This window comes from Vanellus vanellus (genome assembly GCF_965231255.1).
Source record: "Vanellus vanellus genome assembly, chromosome: 1".
Taxonomy (NCBI): Eukaryota; Metazoa; Chordata; class Aves; order Charadriiformes; family Charadriidae; genus Vanellus; species Vanellus vanellus.
The window spans coordinates 165,540,749-165,553,402 of NC_138905.1; the positions used below are offsets into that span (position 1 = coordinate 165,540,749).

General features: G+C 42.7%; 1 protein-coding gene across 1 annotated transcript in view; it reads right to left on the minus strand.

Moving 5' to 3' along the window:
* GPC6 (glypican 6) overlaps window positions 1-12,654 on the minus strand; it is a gene marked incomplete at both ends in the record, with an annotated part of 788,000 nt that overhangs the window by 774,373 nt on the left and 973 nt on the right. The gene's annotated exons all lie outside the window — the stretch shown is intronic.

The following is a 12,654-nucleotide window of genomic DNA, read 5'->3' on the forward strand; positions in this document are numbered from 1 at the left end:
TGAAAAACGGAGGTGTGTACGCGCCTGTGTAGCATAAACATGAAAGAACCCAGGCAGAATAGAAAAGAATGATTTAGGAAGAAAAGGAAGGAGCCGCCCATACGCAACCGAGAAAATCTTCAAAATATATTCTTTAGCTTGCCTTTGCCAATTAACTCCTCACTGTTGAAAGGCATGCATGCAGCTCTCTTGTAAAACCAGACCGACCGAGAGGTTTTTTCAACAAAAATTTGTTTGACTGTTTAGTTCCTGCTCTATCTAACACAACGCAGTAAGTACCTTTGCTCCAAAGGGGCGCAAATGATTAGCACTTGCAGATCACAGCGGGGTGAAATAAAAATGAGGCAAATATTTGTGGAATAAATATTAGTAATATTTACAAATTTGCCTTTCATATGAGAGCGTCAAAAATATAAACATCTATTAATCAGAAAATGTGGCTGCGAGCTGTTACCGTCATCTTCCCAGGATGCTTGTTGTAGAAAACTGCGAATAACTCACCTCTTTTTTCCCAATTTAAACTAATTAAGATTGTATCTCTGTATCTCTATATTGAATTAACGCAAAGCTGTAGGAACTCTAAGTACCGTTTTGAGAAGTTTTATTCTGCGACATCTGTCCTTCCCGCACGACTCATCTGAACAGTCATTCCATGCAACAGTTTGATCAGCTCCCAACATCAGGCAAGCCCAGAATGGAACGAGAAGATTAGCACTTATGTATCAGCCATTTAAATGATGATGATGATCCTAATTTGCAAACTCCATTAGTCTTTCTGGAAAGGTTTATCGTCTGTGCTGTACAATAACTGCAACAATGACGTCGAAAGGACTATAAAAAAATAACATAAAAGTATATAAATCACTAGCAAAGGTACATGCATGATTCTTTAGCCCAACTGGAGTTCGTGGACCTGCATCGGATTTGTTCAGCGTTACAGACTAAAATCTGGAAGAATCTGCACTTAAATATAGAATTTTCTTCATCTTGAGTTTGATTTTTGCTGGCGTTTCAGCTAAAAAGGACAGGGAAATTCCGTAGAGTTTCCTCTTCCGTCAAAAGCTTGAGAGCTCCATGAGGCATGAAGGTAACGGCAATGACCATCCTGCCACCAGAAAAATGGAAATTACCCTGGAATACTCAAAGGAGCGATATCTAACAATGAAAGGAAATCTATGCAACTACTGAAAGGAGAATTGGACCTCACTTATAATCCAAAAGTTATCTACAGTTTTATAATATGCCTTGGAAAAAAAGGTATACGCTACAATTTCAGCAGGTTCTTTGAAAGTAAGGGGCTGTTCGGCTACAAGGGTATATGAATGTCCGTACATATGTCCACACACTGTAGACGTAATACTTCTGTGCGTACTTTCCAGCCGAGGAGAAGGCATCAGCCTCTTGGGCAAATGGTGAGAGAAGAGCAATTTAAAACCATTCACCAGATACAGAAAAGCTCCACTTGAGCAATGATCTGTACTTACATGTTCAAGTATTCACCAACAACCAGATTTTGGTATACGGGGTGCAAAGAGGTCGTGGTTTGGCCAGTTTCGGTACCGAGCATAGATTGTGCTGTAGACAATGATTTACAGCGTCCAGCTGGAGCTGCTTTAAAAAGCAAACTCAGACTCTAAATTACTAATTAACGAGGTACAAAGATGCTTCCACACAGGACCCCTCAATTATCGTAGTAATCTCGGCGGGATATGAAGCTGGTATCCTTTAAAAGGGCAGTTAAAAAATTAAGCAGCATATTTATTTGTACTACATTTGTTGTTTACATAATAGAAAAAGGTTTAAATAGTATGTACATAACTATGATATTACAATTGTGTAAGTCTCACGAAGAAATACCGGCACAAATATAAAATAGAACAGGACAGGGCTGTCCCTTCTTTGTATTTCTTCAGTGCTTCACACAATTAAATTGCTATTTTGAATTTTGATCATTTAGTGCTTTACTTACTTTTGTAAAAAAAAAAAAAAACAAACTGCAATTAATTCTCGATCAAATTCTGCCCTCAGCTGCAGTCGATGGAGATACAGACAGAAATCAGGTTTGGGGGTCTTTAACTCAAAACCTTTGTAACAGAAGGGTGCACGCGCCCCACAACCAATCTGATTACAGGCAATTTATACATGGCTTTCAGTACGCTGTCTCAGTAATTAAAGAAGAAAGAGGCTTTGGAGTTCTCCTTCAAAGAGTGGTACGGGACTTCTGAGGATCAGCTTGAAGAACAAGCTAATCATCGTTTCAGCGTTCCTTTTCTGGGAGTCCTCTCACTTCATCAGCCATGCTACATTGCAAAGCCAGGTGTTTGTATTTAATCAATGCATTTTAGTTATGTTCCAGGTACTCAATTAACAGCGTTCGTTGCCAGCCCATAGACAGCATGATGGACCATCCTGGAACAGCAGCAGTCAAGGAATATTGCTCCTGGCTTTTCACCAATTCAATAAATAAACCTCCCTTGCGCCATTCTTCTAAATACCGTATTTTTTAAATTACATTTTGATTCTCTGCTCAGAAACACCAAAATCTCTGTGAGCCAACAAAACCTATTTTGCAATTTTGATTGGCATGACTTGTCTTCCCTGGGTTTTTGTTGTTTTTTTTGGTTTTTTTCTTTATTATTTTTTGCAGCAGGACTGCTAGCAGAGGGCAGACTACTTCACAAACTAAAAAAAGATTTTTTCAAGGAAGTTTTTACTGTGGGCCTGCTTTGGTATCTTCTTTACATTTTTGAAACTGCTTTAAATACATGCATGAAAGGCAAAGTTTAGGCCACATAAGAATTCTGTAAAGTGCAGTGACTCTAACAGGTTAAAGAGAATATGGTCTGACTCTGAAACCGCTCAAAAGGTATCTTCCATATTTCTCTACAACACAGATAATACTGACAGACAAAATGATATCTACCCGTTTTCATCCAAGAAATCTAAATTGCTCATACACAGTATCAGCTTATATGTTAAAGCTGTAAAGCCAAAAGCTAATATCAAAGAAATAAATATTATGTGCTTATACTGTGAATAAATTTTGTGTAACTAAATACGATGCAGTCACTGTTTGTACTCAAAGTTCCTTTCTCTCTGAAACATTACGTCAGTTTAAGAGAAAAGATGGAAAACACTTCAGGTTTAGCCACTGGACACAAGGTGTCGTCATCCCTTGCCTCTGATTTGTCACTGCATTGTTTAAACTTCTTAGGGACTGGCACACATTTAAAAATTTAAAGGGGCAATGGGCACAAGTTAGAACACAGGAAGTTCTGTTCAAATACACGGAAAAACTTCTTTACGGTGAGGGTGACAGAGCACTGGCACAGGCTGCCCAGGGAGGTGGTGGAGTCCCCTTCTCTGGAGATGTTCAAGACCCGCCTGGATGCAGTCCTGAGTAATGTGCTCCAGGCAATCCTGCTTTAGCAGGGGAGTTGGACTAGATGATCTCTAGAGGTCCCTTCCAACTCTGAAACTCCGTGATTCAGTGATTCCGTGAAAATGAGGGTACTCTGAAATTAAAAGACATTTAAAAATTGTTCAACAGCTTCCAAAGCCTGACGACTGATGACTGGATACTTACGACACGCAAAGAAGCGTCCTGCCACTGCTTTTAACAATTTATATTTCAGACCACTATGTGCACAATTTTATTTTATATGTCAAAGCTGCATGTAACTGGGAATGGGTACCCTCAGGTGTAGAAAAGATTGAGAACATGAATACAATAAATAGCAGCATATAAACCTGCAGTATAATAGTCCAATCCATTTGCCTCATAAACCCCAAATTTCAACGTGCAATAAAATCAGCAGACACTCACTAAACTGACCACATTAACTACCACACATCGCCATGATAACAAGCCGAGAGTTTCCCTAAGGTAGTGAAGCGCTCTCGCTACGATCCCTCATCCCAGGCAGATGTTCAGCTCCTTCAGTTTTGGAGAACAGATGATTTTGCTAGTATGGCTTTTCACATTTCGGTGATGCAGTCAGAAAGTCAAATGCAAAAGCGGGGACAATACCCACGAATGCTCAGCTGATGGTAGTTTCTTCTCAATTATACCGTGGGAGTGCTGTACTACTGGCGCATTGCGTTTTGCTGCCAAGTGAGAAAAGACAGAGCGCCCTCCTCTTCCAGTTTCAGGATTGTTCTAAGACATCCACCTGAAAGCCACCATCAAATGGTGAGTCCCGCTTTCTGATCATGACTTCAGGCACAGGTTCCCACATACTCTCTTGAGTAACTTCAAGATCTTTTTGGGCAGGTTAGCTATCTATCAGATCAGCTTGCTGGTCCACATCGGGGCGTCAGCCAGCTAGACCTGATGGAAGGAAAGCAGTCAGAGGCAGGAACAGGGAACAAACAACTTTGCTGGCAGCCAGCTCCCATGCAATGGGGTGAGGCGTCAACGAAAACGTGCTTCAATAGCCTGGACCCAAGCCTTTCACAACATTGTTTAGGTTTAAAGGAGGCATAAGCCAGAAACTCACAGCCTGTTCTCTCAGGTTACGGAGCACAATTATGTAAAACTATGACGAGATTCCGTAAAACTATGACGAGAGACAGAACTGTGCAAAAGCTGCATTGTTCTCTCTGCAATGAGACAATTAGGTATCAGATATTGAGCCTGAATTATGGAGAACTGCCCGCTGAGCAGAGCAACAAGCTCTGAAGAAACAGCTCAACAATAGAAATGCCAATGGAGCTTGATTCGAACTTTTTCCATTTTGGAGCATGATCAGTCAGGTCACCAAAATCCATTTGAGATGAGATGTTTAACCATGTTAACCATGGTGAAAAAAAGAAGAAACCTACAGACTGTATGGACCAAGGCCAAGTAAGGGCATAAAAAAGGAAAAAAGGGAAAAGGGAAAAGGGGAAAGAAATGGAGCATCTCTGCTCTGTCCCTCCTTCTTTGCATCCTATTCATCCAAATCCTTCCATGAAAGCACGTTTCCAGTCTTCTTCCCTTCTCCTAGAGCTTTAATTGCATGTAAGGTCTTAACAATGAAGGTAATGCATGTGAAGTGACTCAGGCAGTGAGAGAAAGAAGTACTTCCATTCATGCTTCATTCATCTTCCAGTAACAGTCCCTTCTCCAACAATTCATCCTACCTTATATTCTCTCCCTGGTTCTCTGAGTCAGGTTTTTGCCAGCCTCATTACCTCTATCTAGAGCTGCGTATTTGGACTCCAAAGCCACAGATTGCTATGTTCACAAAGTACTATCCAAAACCAAAACACAGATCAATGTGGCATCTTCCAGGCAAGAGAAATGGTTGTTCCAGATTCAAATGCTGCAATCGTAAATAACAACACTTTGTCCAAAATGTTACCTCTATTACTCGATTGACATCACCAGAAAAATGAAATTTAGGCAAGAGCAGCTCAAAGAGAAACATTTCCTGAAGACAAGAAACTGAATCCTGAACTGAAAAGAACCTACAGGAGATGTACACAGGCCCTCATGGGAGCCTCCCTGGCTGTGACCATCAATCAGCACCATCGGACTTTGGCAGGATACCCGTGGATAAAGATCCTTTCCCTAATGTTACACTTCACTTCTTAAAAAATAATTCTGTTCAAGAAAACCATTTTAGTTTCCTGTTTACTGCTTATGGGGTCTCGAAGGAAAACTCCAAGGTCGTAAGGGATACCGTAACTCAAAAGCCAACTGCAGAAATAAGGCTTGAGAACTGTAGTGAGGCACTCACAGACCGTATTTTGCCAGATCTGGAGTACTTCCACACATCTCCATAGTTCTCACCACCATGGCAGCATCCACGCACATCCTCCTGCTATACCGTACTACCGTCTGATACCCAGATGTGCAACAGCTTCACCCCGTGCGTTGACTTCCCTCCAAGACAAACTCAGACAAAAGCCAGACGGGTGTCCCCATAGTCTCCAATATGTTAGAAATTCAACGCATACGCCAGAGAGACATGGCCAAAAATATCAGAGAAACATGAGGACACCATCATAGACAGAGCAAGAGCTATAGCTATGGAGACCGACAAAGAATCTGTTTCCAGCAACAGAGAGGTCTGGCTTTTGACTTAGGGGGCAGGTTATATTACCTACCGCTCGGACAAGCATCAGACTTCAACGAATGAGACTTCCCAAACAGTAGGATTAGCGCGGCTGACTTAGCCTTCGATCTTTCTGACATACATGAACTGAGCCCTGTGTAGTTATTTTATTGTGCGTATGTTTGCACTCGTGCGTGTTTGCGCGTGTGTTTTTCAGAGGGGGCCCATAAAACAAAGTTTCAACCCGGTTTGCAAATACCTGTCCTGGTAACGTGCGGCTTCTTCAGCTCTTTCAGCGCTTAAATGTGACTTTGTGGCCACTTCAGGTAGAAGCCATGATTTTACCCCCACACATGTGCATGTATGACTGTGCTATTCTGCAAGAGCACCTAATTTAATGTAACAGCCCTACAAGCCCCCTGTTAAAAGCAGTCGAGACTTCCACTTATTTCGGGACGTTTGCCCTGCAATTTCAAACCGAGCAGGTCTGCGAGCAGGTCCGAGGCTGCATTGTTCGTCGAGTGTCTGTAGAAATGCTTCTTTCAAGGAGGGGAAAAAAAACAAACAAACAAACAAAAAAAACAACAACAAACCAACAAAACAAACCAACCCAAAACACTAAACCCAAGGCAGCTGGGGATGCTCGGTACCCTCTGCATCTGCTGCTCAGCTGGAGACGCGGTTAAAAGGCCATTAGAAGCACAAGGTGACAGAGCCGGCAGGTTGGGCCAGCCGGAGAGCAACCCCCTGTGTGCAGGACGAGGATCAGCCCCATCGCTGCTTCTTTTTTGAGGGACCGAAAAGCGGTTCCCATCTCAAATCCATCCGGGGAGGAGGAGGGGGGGGGGGGGAAGCCGGCGGCCGGCGGGTCCCGTCTCCATCCCGGGGCTGGCGCTGGTCTGTAGAGCCTCCTCCCGGGCACCGGGGGTTGCTACAGCCGGCTGTAGCCCCACATCCCCTCCCCCCACCCCCCTAAACACACCCCCGGGGCTACGAAGGACCCGGGACCTGGCTCACCGGAGAGCGGCTCCGCCGTCGGCGGGAGCGAACTCTCCCGCGGGGGAGGAGACGCGGCACCTGCCTTCCGTCTGTCTGTCCGTTCGCAAGTCGCTCGAACAGAATGGAAGTCACCGTTTGTGGAAGGGAAAAGGTCGCCTTAGCCGAAAGCAGGCGGTCGGAGAGAGCTGGTGGTCCCTGTGCGACAGCCGCCCGCAAGGAGAGCTCAACGATGTCTTATTCGGGAAGCTTTATTTTGGGGACGCGCGCCGGAGCTCGGTAGCCACCGAGAAGCGAAGAAAGCCAACCCTTTTTTCAGTAGGCATCAGCCTGGTTTTACGTACGGAGGACTAAAGCGCTGAGCATTTTACCAGGCATATGTTTTCCTGCCATCTGCAAGGCATTTTAAATTCCTTTTGCGTCTTGTAATGTATTCTCTCTGTTTAGCATAATAACTACTCTGCCTTTAAACACCAACCGTTCCATGCTGTTCTTAGGAATTTGTGGAGAAGTGTTAATTCTTTTACACGTATTTAAGCTGCTGAAATCATTACGCCTGGTAGTACGAACAGTCAAAACCACCGAATGAAGGTTCCTTTCCCAGGGAGATAGCACCCATTAACCAGGTAGGAAGGGGAGCGTACAGTCATAGTTCACTGCAAACGTAATTTCATTTTGCTGGTAATGGGAGTGCTGATACTTTGATACCGTAATGGAGTTTTAAGCACCAAGCTTGTTATTTCAACTAGAAACTTTAATGTAATTACGCATTTTTACTTTACTAAGCAGAAAGGAAGATCAGTATGCATGGTTTTTCTTACATGTATCGTGGGGGATCAGACGGAGATCGCCGAGTGATACTGCAAGATGCTCAAGTCATTCAAAAGAAATGGCAGGTGGTAATTTTAAAGACAAATTACCCAGAAAAGCTTTTATTGTTGATCACTTGTTATAAGATTTGCCATTTGAAAGTAATTGTACATTCAGCTGAAACTGACCTTTTATGAGAGCCAAGTGGTAATATAAATGAAATGAATATATTCTTTATTGCAGTAATATAAAAAGAATGGCCTGAGCTTTTAACACAGTGCTTGACCTCTCTGGTGTCTGAACACCACCTAATCTCAGGACTATTTCACAATAGCATACGATGAAATAAGTATTAATACAGATTACAACAGTTTAACACATTAACACTTAGAAGTGTACAAAATATTATAGCTTTAGGTATGCTTTTTGATAATAAATCAGACTGACAACTGAAAGAAAAAAGATGATTAGAGTACAATACACTGAAACTCATCATTACACTAATGATTAAAGCATTGCCTTTTCTATTTTAAAGTCCCTCTTTCCACGATACTGTACCATAAAGTCACATCGGGAAACTCCAGATGCTGAGATTCAAAATTCTCAGTCAAAAATGAATTATTTATAAGCATTAAAAACATGCTACTTCTCCTCAAAGGCCCTGATCTTACAAAGAGCGCCTTTAGGTTTAGACGCGCATACGTAAGTTGTATTCCCTTTAACGGCATCAGTCACATACAAACCAATAAATACGGAGAAAAGCGACAGCAAAGCCAGGTCTTAGAAAAGCTGTACTTCCCCTCCAGCTAAATGCACCGGCAGGTTTATTAGCGTGCCCCATGCGCTCACAACAGGAGAATAAGGGAGGCCGTAAGGGAGGGTGACCAGAGAGCCTCTTGATGCTGCGGCCACTGAAATGGCAAACAGCGGTGAGGAGCAGACACGCACAGGGCGGAGGGCACTACTACTACTACTACTACAGCGCCAAAAGAAGAAAAGTGTACGGTTTACACAAAATTCCGCATCCATCACCATTGCCATCACCGAGACTGTGAATGAATTAATCTCTAATGGCCCAATTCAAATTTCACAAATTTGCATCAATTATATTATTGATTTCGGTCAGGTTATTCCTACTTTACACTCCTGAGACAACCGCACAAGGTGCCTGTGAATCCCCATGTGCCTCCTGGTCCACAGGCACTTTCTTTACACGACTCTCTGTCACAGCAGCAGAGAAACAGTAAAAGAAGACATTAATTAACAAGTGCTGTGATGCATACTCGGTCAGGAGGATTTTCTGCTGTCCTCCTGTCAATCTATCATTACATTTTAGAGCTAGTTAAAGGAAAGCAAAACATTCAGAAGGAGTATTTGGGAAACACCTGACAAGGACTAATAGCTCAATTGCATGAGTGACTACGGAGGGATTATGATTATTATTATTATTATTATTATTATTATTATTATTATTATTATTATTATTATTATTATTATTGCCACTTTGGAGCTACAAGCAACTGTGTTATGTTTGCTAGCTTTCTTCAGTCAACACCTCTGTATTATGCCAGTATGAAGCCCATTCATCAAAGCACAATTTCAAGTGACTCCTGACCTTCAAAATGAAGGGTTTGCTTCTGCTTTCATTTCAGTTACGTTCACGACAGTGTCTCTGCGTTGCCAGAATCTCACCTCGTTCATCATCTGCACAGGAGAACAAAGCTCACTAACTTCTTATGCAGTATTTAGAATTCAACATCTTTACAGTTGGACGCTTTACCAGAACGTTTCTAGTCTTTCTCTAATACACTAAAAAAAAAAAAAAATACAAAAAGAAAACAAAACACAAAAAAAACCCAAAAGCCAAACCCAAACAAAGCCACAACCCCACAAAAAACTCACACCCTTCACCTTTCAAAATCTCTAGATCAACTGGAAGTGGAAAGTCACAAATCAGACACATCCATTAGTTTTAAACAGTCAGACATCCACTTTCATTCAGAAAACTCTGAGGCAATGACACACTCCACCTTCAACTTTGCTGTTTTATTTTCATGGCCTCCCTAAGACGCCGTAAGTTACTGAAATCGTGGTTGGACTTAAACACGTGACGCTAACAGGTATGTGCTGTGACTTTCCTCTTTCGTATTGACTTCCAAGTGACAAACTTTCCTACAGCAAAACATTTCCTGCAAGTCCTTAGGAGCTCCACTCAGCGCCCATGAATTCCGGGTCACGGCAGCCTGGGTCCGACAGTTCCACTCTTCTTCACGTACAGGATACTCCACAGCAGCTTTCCGCAAGGGCAGATGTCACAAGGACACCCCAGGGGACACCACAAGCTACTGCTACCCACCCCGCCTGGGACTGAGGCACAGAATCGTGCCCACAGCAGCACATTATGTACACTTCCAATTTTCTTCCTTCCCCCGTTCCCAAGGTTCCTTTATTGAGGACTGGCTTTGACAACCTATGTTGGAAGCCAATTTTATATGCTGTACTCCAACGTAGGTCACAGCCCCAAAATGTGGCAATCGGGCAAGACATTTAGGTGCAGCAGCTTGATTACAAATAAGTATGATACGACTGCATCGAACGACTTCGCATTGTTGTAAAAGCACAGCACACAACTGTAATCGCATTATTACCAACTTCCACACGTTTAAAATGCCACAGAATACTGTTGGAAAAGGCTGTCTTACAGCGCAAAACCAGAAAGCGTTTTAAGTCTGCAACTTCTACCTCCTACCTTCAAAAGTGAGTGCCAGTAGAAATAATTTTACAGAAGTCACCCAACACGTCTGGCTTTGCAGCTCCATTCAACGAAGGGGTACCTCCGTGCCCATAGCCTCTCTAATTTAAACAGATTCTTCAGCTCTTTACATCAGTACATACCCACTTTGCATCAGTACATACCCACTTTGCGTCAGTACCTCCTCAGTCTTTTAGGTTTCAACAGTCCTAGCTAGAAAGCAGCTTTTAAACAAATAACAAATGAAAACATACAACTACTGTTAAATCAAAACACATAAACCATACTGCGTACTACTATTTTCCATCATATTATCAAGCCATCGATGCAAAATATTTTGAAAACCCAATGTTTGTCCGGAAGTATGACTGTAATTAAAGTTCTTTGAACTCTTTAAAACATGAGGCGTTTGACAGACTACACTTCTTCCATAGCAGTAACAAATTGCTTCCTTAACTGAGTCACTATGGTGGAAAAAGACAGAATGAAAAAAAAAAAAAAAAACAAAAACAAAACAGTTTTCTGAAACCCGTACATTGATTGCTTTAATTAAACTTCCAACATTGCACCGGGCTGCAAATATGTAGCTTTCACACTGACGAGAGCACAACGCTGCATGAAAAGTTCCTGCACAACCTCTCGGCACCGTACGAGCAGAACATACCCCAAAACACAGGTTAAAGCAATCCTAACCATCTAACAACCGAGTAGCTTGAACAGCTACACCCAGACCTGCTCAGGAGTTGATACACCAACTGGTAACAAGGCGGATAAAGCCCCAAAGAAAAGAAACAACTGGTAATAGGAAGCTCAGAAAAAAATAACTCGTCCCCGCGTAAATCATGTACTTCTTAACCATAAAAGTAGGTATTACTTATGAAGCCTAACAGGAAACTGAAGAGTAACTTTGGCTTTAACTAGTATTAAATATTTAGCTATCATGAGTCTTTCCGTACTGACACGTTAGCAGAAACTTGCGGGCATTCCTTAAAAAATGCATGGGAACTTTGCACTGTGCATTCAAAAAATAAATATGACAATAAAACTTCTCTGTGAGCTGAAAGCAACAAGTGTTCACCCAGAGTTACTAGAAGTCTGAAATTCACTAGAAATTATTATTTTTTTTTTTTTTTAATGGGACAGGGCATATCCTACCACCCTTTCTCAAAGCAGATGGAGTACGCAGAGGGAAAGCACGACTGCATATTCAGAGGATCTGTGCCTCACAGGAGAAATTTCATGATTTTATATAACTGATGAGCAACCTGAAGAGAAAATTTTTAAAAAAGAGCACAGAAAGACCAGAGAATCGCTGAGCCTGAGGGATGATGGTGCCTGTGGAGTAGTCACACACACAGGCCCCTTACTCTCCTGCCTTACCCTAAAGCACATCGGTGGGTCAGACCTGTGTGTCCCAAGGAACCAACATGGCTATGCAGAGGTCTGCTCTGTTCTGCGCTGGCAACGTGGAACAACCTTCCCCGTATTTTTGGGAAACACACCCTTGCTGTCCTGAGATTTTCCACATTTATCATTCCTCATGCGAAGCGCTAAATACGGCACAGTGAATAACTGTGGCTTTATTTCACTTCAGGGAAGATAAATCTACCGCTTCCAACTTGAAAAAGGAAGCAAGCAAACCGAGGGGCACCTAATTCACTCTACAACCACCAGAACCTAACAGCAAAGTGCCAGTGGCGAAGCAGAAACCTTTCCCGAAGGGCTCGAGCAGTCCAATTTAAGCAGCCCAAGCTCACGCCTTCCCGTATCATTTCTCTCTTTTTGTCGCGCTCCCTGATTGCTAAAGCATTATCTGCCCCGGACATATTTTTATTCAGTCAGTCCCCCAAAACGTCGTATGGATACGGTTGTAGGGAAAAGCAGGAAAATCAAATGACGACAAAAACCAACCCAAACACCTTGGTGAGCCGATTTGTGAAATAACCTGTTGTAGGCACGTTTCGGCAGAAGGATGAGCTCCGTAAGGGGCTGCCTGGGGCGGCGGAGCGGGGGCTGTATTTTTAAGGGGGTGGGGGGATCTGGTCCGTCTCCCCC